Genomic DNA, 13,423 nt, shown 5'->3' on the forward strand with positions numbered 1-13,423 from the left:
GATAACAAATATCAATGAATGCAAATGGTTTTAGATTTCTCAATAGAAGCTAGAAGGTAAATGAGCAATTCCTTCAAATTTCTTAATGAAAATTATTTCCAACCTTCTACCTAGGCAGACTATCAATCAAGTATGACAGTGAAATTAAACATTTTCAGATCAGCATTGTCTAAAACAATTTTTGTAAAGGAGGATGTGCACTGCACTATTATAACAGAAATAAACCAAGAAAGAGGAAGAAATGAGAGGAAAAGCATTATAGCAAAAAGTATGTGCGCGATGTAAAGGCAAACAGCCCAGAAGGTCCAAAGAGAAATTATTTTTCAAGAAGATAAATCCTGTAAGACCACTATTTCCAGGATCTCATGTCTTTTTCTTGGTTTACACTTCTCTTAGAGCATCAATATATCTCAATATAGGGGAGAGATAAAAGTAACTGTAGGAGTTAGGGGTTAAACTGATAAAAATATAGAGAAAACAAAACAAGGCCATTCAAGAGAAAAGAACATGTTGTACTGGAAAGATAAAGCAGTACTAGTATACTACTAAGCTTAGTTATAAATAACGTATGTGTTCATAACAGACCCTCTGAATACTAACCTGACAAAAATTTTAACTTAGCTATGCAGATTTTTTTAATTTTTTAAAAAAGTTTATTTATTTATTTATTTTGAGAGAGCGAGCAAGCATAAGCAGAAGAGGGGCAGAGAGAGGTGTTATACACCTGAAACTAATGTAATATTGTGTGTCAACTACACTCAAATTAAAAAAGAAAAAAACTAATGGTATGAAAGACAAAATACTGTCCCCCTGAGATCAAGAATAAAGCAGATGGGGGCACCTGGGTGGCTCAGTCAGTTAAGCGTCCGACTCTTGATTCCAGCTCAGGTCACAATCTCACAGTTCATAGGATCAAGCCCTACACCAGGCTCTGCGTTAACAGCACAGAGCCTGCTTGGGATTCTCTTTCTCCCTCTCTCTCTGACCCTGCTTGCACTCTCTCTCAAAATAAATAAATAAACATTAAAAAAAGAAGAAGAAGAAGGCAGACATCGAACTCACTTCAGCACATATAATAAAATTGGAATGATACAGAATATTAGCAGGGGCCTCTGTGCAAGTATGACATGTAAATTTGTGAAGCGTTCCATACTTTTATGAAATAAAAACTAAACAACAATACACACACGCAGATATCTACTCTCAACATTTTAACATTTACAGGAGGCCCATGTGAGTGCAATAAAGAAATAAAAGGTTTATAAGTTAAAACAGAAAAAAAAAAATAGCATGCAGAAAGACATACAGACCAATAGAACAGAATACAGAACCCAGAAATAAACTCTCATAAATACAGTCAAATAATCTTCAACAAGGGTGCCAAGATTACACAACAAAGAAAGGATAAGGTCCTCAGTAAATGGTGCTGGAAAAACTGAATATCTACATGCAAAAGAATAAAAATGGACCCTTATACCATATTCAAAAATTAAAATGGAGATCTAGTGTTTATTTTTGAAAGAGACAGAGTATGAATACGGGAGGGGCAGACAGACAGCAAAACACAATTCACAGCAGGCTCCAGGCTCTGAACTGTCAGCACAGAGGTAAAATGGAGATCTAAACATAAGACCTAAAATTATAAAACTATTAGAGAAAATATTGGAGGAAAAACTTCAAGACACTGGAACAGGCAATGATTTCTTGGATATATCACTAAAAGAACAAGTAAAATCAAAAACAGACAAATAGGACTACATCAAACTCAAAAACTGTGCAGCAAGAGAAACAATAGAATAAAAAAGCAAGCTACAGAATAGGAGAAACATTTGGAAACCATTATCTGATAAGGGGTTAATACCCAGAATATATAAAGAAGCCAATAACAATAACAAAAAAAAATTTAAATGGGCAAAAAACACATTTTCCCAAAGATATACAAATAGCCAACAAGCATATAAAAAGATGCACACCATCATCACAAGGGAAATGCAAATCAAAACTGCAATGAGATATCACATCACACAGCTCAGAATGGCAACTAGCCAAAATAAAACCACAGAAAATAACAAGCGTTGGTGAAGATGTGGACAAATTGGAACACTTACCCACTATTGGTGGGATTGAAAAATGGCACAGCAGCTATGGAAAACAGTATGGAGGTACCTCAAAAAACGAAAAACAGAACTACCATATGTCCAGCAATCCCACTTCCAGGTATATATCCAAAAGAATCAAAGATAATCTTAAATAGGTATTTGCATACTCACATTCACCGTGGCATTATTCACAACTGACAAGGTATAGAAGCAATCTAATTGTTCAACAACGGATGAATGGGTAAATAAAACGTGGTATATAGATAAGAAGGAATATTATCTAGCCTTTAAGAAAAAGGAAGAAAATCATGTCATATTGAATAACGTACATTAACCTTAAGGGAATTATGCTAAGTGAAATAATCTAATCACAAGGGACAAATACTGCAAGACTACACTTACATGAAGTATCTAACGTAATCAAACTCATAAAAATAAAGAGTAGAACTGTGGCTGCCAGAGACAGGGGAAGGAAAAATGGATATGGGATCTCATTCATGCAAGATGAAAAAGTTACAGAGATCTGTTGTACAACAACGTGTATATAGTTAACAATATCATAATTGTTAAAATAAAAATTGCTTAGAGGATGAGGCGCCTGGGTGGCTCAGTCAGTTAAGAGCCCAACTTTGGCTCAAGTCATGATCTCACAGTTCATGAGTTCGAGCCCCACGTCAGGCTCTGTGCTGACAGCTCGGACCTGGAGCCTGCTTTGGATTCTGTGTCTCCCTCTCTCTCCGCCCCTCCCCCCACTCTCTCTCTCTCAAAAATAAATGTTAAAAAAAATTTTTTAATTGCTTAGAGGGTAGGTGTTTTCCACAATAAGAAAAAGAGAGGGAAATCAAGAAGGAAGAGGAAAAAAAGAAAATTACTCCTAAAATAAAGATAATATGAATATTTATCAAGAAAGCACCAAAGAATCTACAAAATAGCTACATCGCCTAATAAATGAGTTAGCAAGATACATCTTTTTCCTGCTCCATTTTTCACACTTTTGTGCTTTTTGTTGACAATTTCACTGTTTAAAATGGTCCCCAGCATAGTGCTGAAGTGCTATCTAGTGTTCATAAATGCATCAAAGCTGCAATGTGTCATATGGAAAAAAATGAATCTAACAAAAATACATGTAGGATATTTACCCTGAAAACTACAAATTACTGATGAAAGAAATCAAAGACGACCAAAACAAATGAAGAGACCAGCTGTGTTGAAGACTCTATCTTAAGGTTTCAGTTCTCCCCAACTGATCTAGAGATTGATTCAGTGCAATTCCATTCAAAATCCCAACATCTGTTTTTTGTAAAAAATGACAAGCTAAGTCTAAAATTCCTAAGGAAAGGCAAAGGAACTGGAATAGTCAAGATAATTTTGAAAACAAAAAACGAAGTTGAAGGACTCACACTATCTGATCTCAAGACTTGGTATAAAACGTCATAATCAAGACAGGAAGGTATTGGCAAAAGGATTAACACAGAAATTAATGGAAAGACAAGACAGTCTAGATATAGACCCACACACAATATGGTCAATTGGTTTTCTACAAAGTTGCAGTGACAATTCAATGGAAACAGGATAGTCTTTTGAACAACTGGTGATGAAACAACTGGACAATTCATATGCAAAAATACAAACCTCAACCAATACCTCACACTATATATAAAAATTAACTCTAAATGAATCATTGACCTAAATATGAAAACTAAAACTATAGAAAAGCTATGAGAAAAGTTAAGACAAAATCTTTGTGACCTTGGTTTCTTAGAAGTTTTCTTAGGGATGGGTGGCTGGGTGGCTCAGTCAGTTAAGCAAGTGTCTTCTGCACAGGTCATGATCTCACAACTTGTGAGTTCAAGCTCCGCATTGGGCTTTGCACTGTCAGTGCAGAGCCTGCTTGGGATTCTCTCTCTTTACCTCTCTTTCTGCCCCTTCCCCACTTGTGCTCTCTTTCTTAGAGTAAATATACTTTTAAAAAAGTTTTCTTGGGGACAACAACAAAACTATAATTCATAAAAGAAATTAATGAATTGGGCTTTATCAAAATTTTAAAATTCTGCTCTGTGAAAAACACCGTAAGGAATATAAAGCCTTACCGGGGTACCTGGGTGGCTCAGCTGGTTGAGCATCTGACTTCAGCTCAGGTCATGATCTCATGGTTCATGAGTTCAAGCCCCGCATCGGGCTCTGTGCTGACAGCTCAGAGCCTGGAGCCTGCTTTGGATTCTGTGTCTCCCTCTCTCTCTACTCCTCCCCCACTCATGCTCTGTCTCTCTCTCTCTCCTTCAAAAATAAATAAAAACATTTAAAAAAATTTTTTTAATAAAAAAAGGAATAAAAAGCCTTATCAAACTCAACACCCAAAAAACAAATAATCCAGTGAAGAAATGGGCAAAAGACATGAATAGACACTTCTCCAAAGACATCCAGATGGCCAAGCGACACATGAAAAAATGCTCAACATCACTCATCATCAGGAAAATACAAATCAAAACTACAATGAGATGCCACCTTACACCTGTCAGAATGGCTAACATTAACAACTCAGGCAACAACAGATGTTGGCGAGGATGCGGAGAAAGAGGATCTCTTTTTTTTTTTTTTTTTTTTCCGACGTTTATTTATTTTTGGGACAGAGAGAGACAGAGCATGAACGGGGGAGGGGCAGAGAGAGAGGGAGACACAGAATCGGAAACAGGCTCCAGGCTCTGAGCCATCAGCCCAGAGCCCGACGCGGGGCTCGAACTCACGGACCGCGAGATCGTGACCTGGCTGAAGTCGGACAATTAACCGACTGCGCCACCCAGGCGCCCCAAAGAGGATCTCTTTTGCATTGCTGGTGGGAATGCAAGCTGGTGCAGCCACTCTGGAAAACAGTATGGAGGTTCCTCAAAAAACTAAAAATAGAACTACCCTACGACCCAGCAATTGCACTACTAGGCATTTATCCACAGGGATACAGGCGTGCTGTTTCGAAGGGACATATGCACCCCCATGTTTATAGCAGCACTATCAACAATAGCCGAAGTATGGGAAGAGCCCAAATGTCCATCGATGGATGAACGGATAAAGAAGATATGGTATATATATGTATATATACAATAGAGTATTACTCTGCGATCAAAAAGAACGAAATCTTGCCATTTGCAACTACGTGGATGGAACTGGAGGGTATTATGCTAAGTGAAAGTAATCAGTCAGAAAAAGACAAAAATCATATGAATTCACTCATATGAGGACTTTAAGAGACAAAACAGTTGAACAAAAAGGAAGGGAAACAAAAATAATATAAAAACAGGGAAGGGGACAAAACAGAAGAGACTCATAAATATGGAGAACTGAGGGTTACTGGAAGGGCTGTGGGAGGGGGTATGGGCTAAATGGGGAAGGGGCATTAAGGAATCTACTCCTGAAATCATTGTTGCACTATATGCTAACTAATTTGGATGTAAATTTTAAAAAATAAAAAATAAAATTAAAAAAAAAAAGAATGTAAAGCCACACACATGCGACAAACCACAGACTGAGAGAAATAACTGACAAAAGACTTGTACCCAGAATACAGAAGAATCTATACTTAAAATTTAGTAAGAAAACAAACTTATTTGGGGCATCGGGGTGGCTCAATCAGTTACATTTCCAACTTTGGCTCAGGTCATGATCTCATGGTTTGTTAGTTCGAGCCCTGCAGCAGGCTCTCTGCTGAGTCAGCACAGAGCCCACTTCAGAAACTCTGTCCCCCACTCTCTCTGTCCCTCCCCTGCTCATGCGTATGCACTCATGCACTCTCTCTCTCTCTCAAAATTAAACATTAAAAAAAAGAATGAAAAGAAAACAAACATGAATAAAACATCTGAATAGACACTTCACCAAAGAAAATATGCAGATAGCAAATAAACACATTAAAAGATGCTCAATATTATTAGACATTAGGGAAATGGAAAAGTAAAATCACAGCTGATACTACACATCTATTAGCAATGCTAAAGTAAAAAATAACTGAGCATACCAAAAATTAGAACTTTCCATACATTGCCAGTGGGAATACAAAATAGCACAGCCACTTTGGGAAACAGATAAGCAATTTCTTAGAAAAACACACACCATATAACCCAACAATCACATTATTAGGTATCTACTCAAGAGCAATGAAAACTTACATTAATTAAAAATCTCTATGTGAATGTTCACAGTAGCTTTTATGGCCTCATGGCCCAACAGTAGCATGTGTGACTGCATAGTAGCTTTAAAACCCACATGTCCTTCAACTGGTGAATGGATCAATAAATTACGGTACATCATTGCAATGGAATACTATTCAGTAATAAAAATGAATAAGCTACTAATAGATGCACTATCATGGACAAATGTTGCTATTTATAGACTGTGTCCCCACCAAAATTCATATGCTGAAACTCTAATGCCCAATGTGAAGGTATTAGGCATAGGGCCTTTGAGATGCGTTTAGGTCATAGGGTAGAACACTCATGAAAGAGATTATGGCTTTCGTAAGAGCTCCCCACCCTACCACCACCACAGAGCTACCTTGCCCCTTTCACCATGGGAAGTTACAGTGAAAAGATGGCTGTCCATGAACACAGAAGTGTGTCCTCACCAGACACCAAAACTGCTGACACCTTGATCTTGGACTTACTTCCCAGCCTCCACAGAAGTAAATTTCTGTTGTTTCCAAGCCACCCAGTTTATGGTATTTTTGTTAGAGCAGCCTGAACAGACTAGGACAAATGTCAAATGCAGTATGTGAACTGAAAGAAGCCAGACAAAGACTATACAATTCCATTTATATGGCATTCTGGAAAAAGCAACACTAGCAATAAAAAACAGTTCAATGGTTGCCCAAGACTGACTACAAGGGCATAAAGAAATGTGGGCGGTGATGAAGCTGTTCTATATCATGATCTTGGTAGTGATGGTGATATGCCTATGTTTGTTAAAACACACAGAGATACACACCAAGAAAAACATAAATGTTACTGTACGTAAATTATCTCAGGGTGCCTGGGTGGCTCAGTCGGTTAAGCGTCTGACTTCAGCTCGGGTCATGATCTCGCAGTTCCGTAAGTTTGAACCCCATATTGGGCTCTGTGCTGATAGCTCGGAGCCTGAAACCTGCTTCAGATTCTGTGCGTGTCTCTGTCTGTCTGTCTGTCTCTCTCTCTCTCTGCCCCTCCCCCACTCACGTTCTCTTTCTCTAAGAATAAACATTAAAAAAAATTTTTTTAACCTACCTCAATGAGAAAAACTGAAGGTAAATACCAAAAAACTAGAAATATAACTTTCAAACAAGCTGAGGAAAACAAAGAAAACTATCTAACAGAAGGCACAAACAGCCAACCACCATAAATAGAAACAATAAAATGGTAGAAACATGTCTAAATATACCAGCAATCGTAACGAATATAGATGAACTCACCTGTTAAAAGATACTCTCAAAATGAATAAGCCAAATCCAGTTGTATGCTTAAAAGACAGACCTAAAACAAAATAACATCGAATATAAAATTAATTAAAATAAAGGCATGTTAAAACCAAGCATGATTTCATGAAGCCATAGCTTAGGGACATCTTCAAGACAGAGAGATCTGTACAGCTGACCCTTGAACACAGGTTCCAACTATGCGGGCCCATTTTTATGCAGATTTCTTCCAATAATTATAGAACTGTAAATGTATTTTCTCTTAAACTTTCTTAATATTTTCTCCAGCTTCCTTTACTGTAAAAATACAGTATATACAGTACACAAAATATGTGCTAATTGACTACTTCTGTTATTGGCAAAGCTTGTGGTCAGCAGTAAGTTAATGGTAGCTAATTACAGGGGAGTCAAAAGTTACAAGCAGATTTTCAACTAGGTGGGGGTCAGCATCCCTAATCCCAGCTCTGTTCAGGAGTCAATTGTACTTACATAACCTGATTCCAAAGTGCCATTTGATTGCATCTGTTGTCATATTTTTTAACCTCAAAAATTAAGCCAGATCCATGGGTCTTAGGTATGCTCATTCAGTAAGTTACCTATTTCCTCCACTAAAATTTAAACACGACAGCACTGGCAGATGGGCCTAGTATAATTTGCAAAGGTGTTGTATTAATGTAATGATAGTCATTAAGTAAACGGAAATCAGGACAAAGAGTACTTTCAGTTGAGTTATAAATTAAGTGAATTATCAAGCATAAATGCCACAATTACAATTAAGTTGTTTGCAGAATGTTCTGTACTATAAATCACTCTGGGTACAGTATACATCCCTAAAATTATTACAGTACATGCAGCCATATAACACAAATGGCACGTTCTAGCTGAACCTGTTAAATAACAGGAGATAATTTTATGGCTACTTCTAGGAGAAGGAAGGAAAAAATGGGAAAGGAAGAAAGATGGCCTGGCTGTGAATTGAAAAGGTCAAGGCTGGACAGGAAATGAAATGAACAAGGATGAATTTCAGAGACATCAATCCTGGATCCCAGTAGGTACAACTATATAAACAGAGATAAAGATAAAGGTTTGCTGAAAATAAAAGTTAAAACCTATCTGCAAGAGGTTTAGCTTTTTTCAAAATACTTTTACATCTGTAGTATTACCTAAACCTCAAAATAACATGATAGAGTAAGTTCTGTCATCTAGTTAAGTGAATAAAACTGAAGCTTGAAGATTAAGACATATTAAGATCATGTATCAAAGCAGGCCCAGAACTAGAACATAAGTTCTTCTAATTTCCGTTCTTATGCCTTTTGCTAGACCCTGTTGATTTATGTGAAAAGGGAAAGTATAGCCAGTCCCTCATTTATATACAAAATCCCACTTACAAATAAAACACATAAAAAAGTCATTCTATAAGAGCACTATACTGCTGTTATAATGAACAGACTTTTTTCAGATCGCATTTAAGTAATAAGTTCCTCTAGTGCATTATAAATTATTTCACGTACAAAGTCAAGTGAAAGAAAAACTTAACATCACCCACTGCATCTATCTTTATGACAGCTTTAAAACAACAGTGCCATGGTTAAGTAATACTTTTCCTTTGCTATAACTACTAAAATACCACATAAAACAATTTCAAAATTTTTAAAATTACAAACTGATATTTTAAGTCTTATGTATCCATTTATTTTTTTCCTTATTTCAAACATGTACCTCCTGGTTAGTGTTGTTGAACATGGCAAGCGACAAACTCCGTTTAAATGACAGTTGGGACAAATTCTGAGAAACACAGCTCAGTGAACCACAACTAAATTGTTCTATTAATGTGTGACAGTCCTAATTAATAATTCTCTCCAAGTACTATCCTCTAGGATTTAAATCTACACTTCTCAAGCTAATTGACATACTATAATTTTATAATAATGTTACCATACTAGGCAAAGAAAAAAATTCTGATTAAAACCCTAAAAGATAACCAAGACATATATAAAACGCAAGTAAATGTGATGAGATACTTAACCCTGTGCAAGCATTCAAACATAGCTAAATTCCAATATTTTACCAAAAAGTCAAGAACTTTGGGGAAAAACTGACTGCTAAATAAACATTTGTTACACAGAATTCATTTAAAAGCAAAGTAAGTGTAGGGTATACTAATCAGAAACATGGATGTAGTTCCCCCCCAACTGCATATTATCATAATTGTAATAAGAAGAGGATTCTATATATAATAGGATTTTTTCCTACATGTTAGAAAGAAATTTTTATTTAAAAATTTAATTAAATGGAAAAAGTATTATGTGGAATCTACATGATGAAGTTTACACTGGGTTTCAATAACTGAGCCTCTTCATAATTTAATAAATTGTATTACTTGCATCTACTTCTTTACAGAATTCTTAAGGTTTTCCTTCCTCTCTTTCTGGAGAAATTGAGTAATCACAGTCACTGCAGGTAGAAACAACTTAGAGGGGAGGTGTGAGCTAGGGAGCACAATTTCCCAACCACTCAGACACAAAAGAACAGCCCGTGATCCTCATGAACATCACTGTCCAAGAAAAGAAAAACATGGAAAGGTATGTTTCTTAAATTGTACATTAAGAATGTGCATACCATATGATCACTTCTTTTTCTCTCCAAAATGAATCTTAAGAAAGCAATCAGAAAGGACAGACTTAAGTGCTAGAGTGTTTATCATTCATTGTATTTGTATAGGGTGGAAAAAAACAGAAATAATCTAAATGTTCAACAATGGCGGGGGGAGAAGCAGGAATTAAATACACTACACTGGATCCATGAAATAGGTTATAGTCTTTAAAAAAATTTCTACAGGTCTGTTTAAAAACATGAAAATATGTTCATATTTTATTAAGAAAAAGGCCAGGTATAAAACTATATATGTATATATACATACATATATGTATATATATCTTAATCCCTGTCAATTTTATAATCATGAAAAAATGTTTTCTAAAAAGCTGACTTTATACTCTCTGAACTTGACTGAACACAATAATCTACATTCAAGTTCTTGACTGCAGGAACTGACCAGGAAAGAACAGAGTAGGAAAATCCTATCGTACATCACAAAGACTTAAGCATCTTTGATGTATAAGTTAATTTTCAGTCAGCCTCACCTATTCCCCTTTTTTAAAAAAATATAACAAACGGCAGAAGTACCATCCTTTTGGACACATGTGGCATTTAACCAACAGCTGAGACTTACAAGCACTAACAAATGTTGAAATCATAACTACTCCATGTTTACACTAGCTTCATCTAAAAAATAAAAGTGTCTTAAAACTCATTAAGGGTAACTTTAAAATTCTGAGAAGATATTCTCTGAAAATTAGGGGGGGAAATTATATTTAATGACTGAAATCAGAAGAAGTTATCAGTGGAGCTGTTCGTGGATCTTCCATAACCTACTGTAAGGAAAAGAGAATAGGAAAAGAGAATTCCACCTCTGCTATGTGACCTCAGACATATTCCTTAACTTCTCAGTCTTAAGTTTTCTTATCCATAAAATAGATAACCACAACTTACTGGCAGGACTGTAGTTAAGCTTTAAACTGCCAGCACAAGGTAGGGCACATAGCTGGGAACCTTAGGAAATAGTACTTATACTTTAAATAATCATCCAGCTGGCTAGTGTACAATCTGAATTATATGAGTGCATCTAAAGTAAACCCCAAGGCTAAGTAATACTAGCTCTGAATTCACTGGGAGTTCAAAATGACCATAAAATTATACAAGATAGGAGCCAGTGATGTATCCAACTTGATGGGTACTTTGGCAAGGACTTGCTAAAGTCCTTGAATGAGCAAAAGTACAACACAGTAGTTTGGTTGAAAACAATAGAGGATGAAAAACTGGTGGAAAGAGACTTTCCTGTTCAAGAGCAAACTAATAGTTAAAACAGATAAAGAGGAAACACATGGAAAAAGAAAAAAAAAAACTCCATTCGGGCAATACTATGTAGGAAAGGTAAGTAACAGCTTTCACCAGTTAAGATCCAGTCAGAAGACAGTGAAACTGGGAGAAGGAAGTTCTTAGATAGGGCTGTTTAATTTGCATTCCTGCTCACCACTCTTCACGTTATCAGGGTAGAAACTGATAATTACACCAGAAATACTAGCTTGAAAGAAAGTATCATTAGTACAGTACCCCTATATGTCCCTTTAAGTCTTAGTGAAATGTCCCAGGTTTTAAGGCAGTCAATTAAATACTGCAAATTCTGACTGGCAGATGAAATCTCTATAAAACAAGTGTTCTCAACCCCTACATACATGCATCAATTCATGGTTGAATATTTAATAAAGATCTGAACCATATAATATAAAACCAAAATGTGAACTAAGTTTTACCCTCCCAACAAGGCTCTTCGTGAAGATACATTCATCATGGAGGAAGGCGTTTAAAAAAATTACATGGCCACTGAAAGAGACCTTCTCTATAAACTCCACAATCGCAGACACTATGCTTTTAACAGTATTTAACTATCCTCCTAGCCAGTAAATGTTCATGCTTCATGAAGTCCTCGGCTCCTCCAGCAAGAGTTTCTTCCTCATTAGGCTACTGAAAGATCATGGATGAATGCAATCATACCAAAAAAGGTGCTGGTTACATCCATTCTGCAAATTATTCAAGAGGGAAATCAAGTTACAGTAAGATGGAACGGCACATTTCATCACGACAAAATACACATATATGTATTCTGCAATGGTGGAGTTAAAATTATATGTAAATCACAACATCTTTATGCTTCGACGCCTATTTGGGGTTGTGGGTGAAGGCTGGAGAGTAGAAGAGTGAGGATGTGGCGACTGGCTACTACCAGGCCAGGCGATTTCCCAGGGTCGTCACCGATTCGAAATGACCTTAAGAGCCTTAACAAAAGCAGTCATCAAAGCTTGGCACAAGGGCCTTAGAAGTAACCGAACACAAAGCAAGCGCAAACTTGAATACGCCAGATCTGTGACATATTTGAGGCGGTTTGGGGGGTTTTAATACTGCGGAACACCGCCACTCACTCGGTCGGAGCTTTAAACAGCTGCAACAAACAGAACGCGGACGTCTACAACTGATTGTGCGAATCGCATTCATTTTAGGGGATAGAATGTAATACTTCCAGCAAATTTTCCACAAACTGCAGCGACGACACTACCGAATACTTTTCTCACAGGTCCCATTTAACAAAAATGGGGGGAAAGGAAGAACAGAGCGGGGAAAAAAGAATGGTCTCGTCAGAAAGCCTGTGAAGACGCCTGGGATCTCCGGGAGCGCTGGCGGGGAGTCGGAAGCAAAGAGGACCAGTTCTCCGGGACTCCGAGGCCGCCCGGCCGCAGGCAAGCGGACCGGCACGCGTTTCCTGGGTTCCCGTCCGAGCCGACAGCGGGCCGCGAACCGCCAGCAGGCACCCGACCCGGGCCGCTCCGGACGGGCGCTGCGGCCCGTTACAAACAGCGGGTTTCCGCCGCGGGGGCTGGCGGCGGGCGGGCTGCACTCACCGCCGCGCAGCCCGCCCGGCAGCCCGCAGCCCGGGCGAGAACGGGAGTGCTGGGTGGGAGGGAGACGCGAGTGTGGACTGTGGAAACGGGGGCATTCGTCTGGGCCTAGCACCGACCTGGGCGTCCGCCTTCCTCTCGCGCAACAGCGGTCCCTGGGCCGCGCGACTGTGAGAACAGGAACCGCTACGGTGCGCGCCCTAATCCTTTTTTGCCTCTTCCCGCCCGATTTGCCGCGCGCTCACACCCCTCCTCCAAACCTAAAAGACTCCGTAGGCCCCGAAAACGCCCCTTCCCCGCCCCCTCCCTGTGCGCGTGAACGAGGTAGCCTTCAGTTCTCGCGAGAGGTTTTCCCCCCTCCCTCTCCTCTGCCTCTAGTG

At 38.2% G+C, this 13,423-nt stretch overlaps 1 protein-coding gene and 1 non-coding gene across 3 annotated transcripts in view; one reads left to right on the forward strand and one right to left on the reverse strand.

The window, feature by feature from the left end:
• RMI1 (RecQ mediated genome instability 1) overlaps nucleotides 1-13,312 on the reverse strand; it is a 35,836-nt gene extending 22,524 nt beyond the window's left edge. The window contains exons 1-2 of one of the 2 annotated variants that reach the window (XR_005783116.1): nucleotides 13,163-13,312; nucleotides 7,528-7,588 (exon numbers count right to left, since the gene is read on the reverse strand). The gene's annotated coding sequence lies outside the window, so the exon portion shown is untranslated. The remainder of the gene's footprint in view (nucleotides 1-7,527; nucleotides 7,589-13,162) is intronic. The other variant, XM_040450294.1, reaches the window with a different exon arrangement.
• On the forward strand, nucleotides 1,055-1,157 carry LOC121014244 (U6 spliceosomal RNA). Its single transcript, XR_005783128.1, has one exon. It is a non-coding gene; the product is annotated as a U6 spliceosomal RNA (small nuclear RNA).
• Nucleotides 13,313-13,423: the final 111 nt, after the last annotated feature.

The sequence above is a fragment of the Herpailurus yagouaroundi genome, unplaced genomic scaffold (assembly GCF_014898765.1).
Source record: "Herpailurus yagouaroundi ecotype Mexico unplaced genomic scaffold, PumYag 201, whole genome shotgun sequence".
Classification (NCBI taxonomy): Eukaryota; Metazoa; Chordata; class Mammalia; order Carnivora; family Felidae; genus Herpailurus; species Herpailurus yagouaroundi.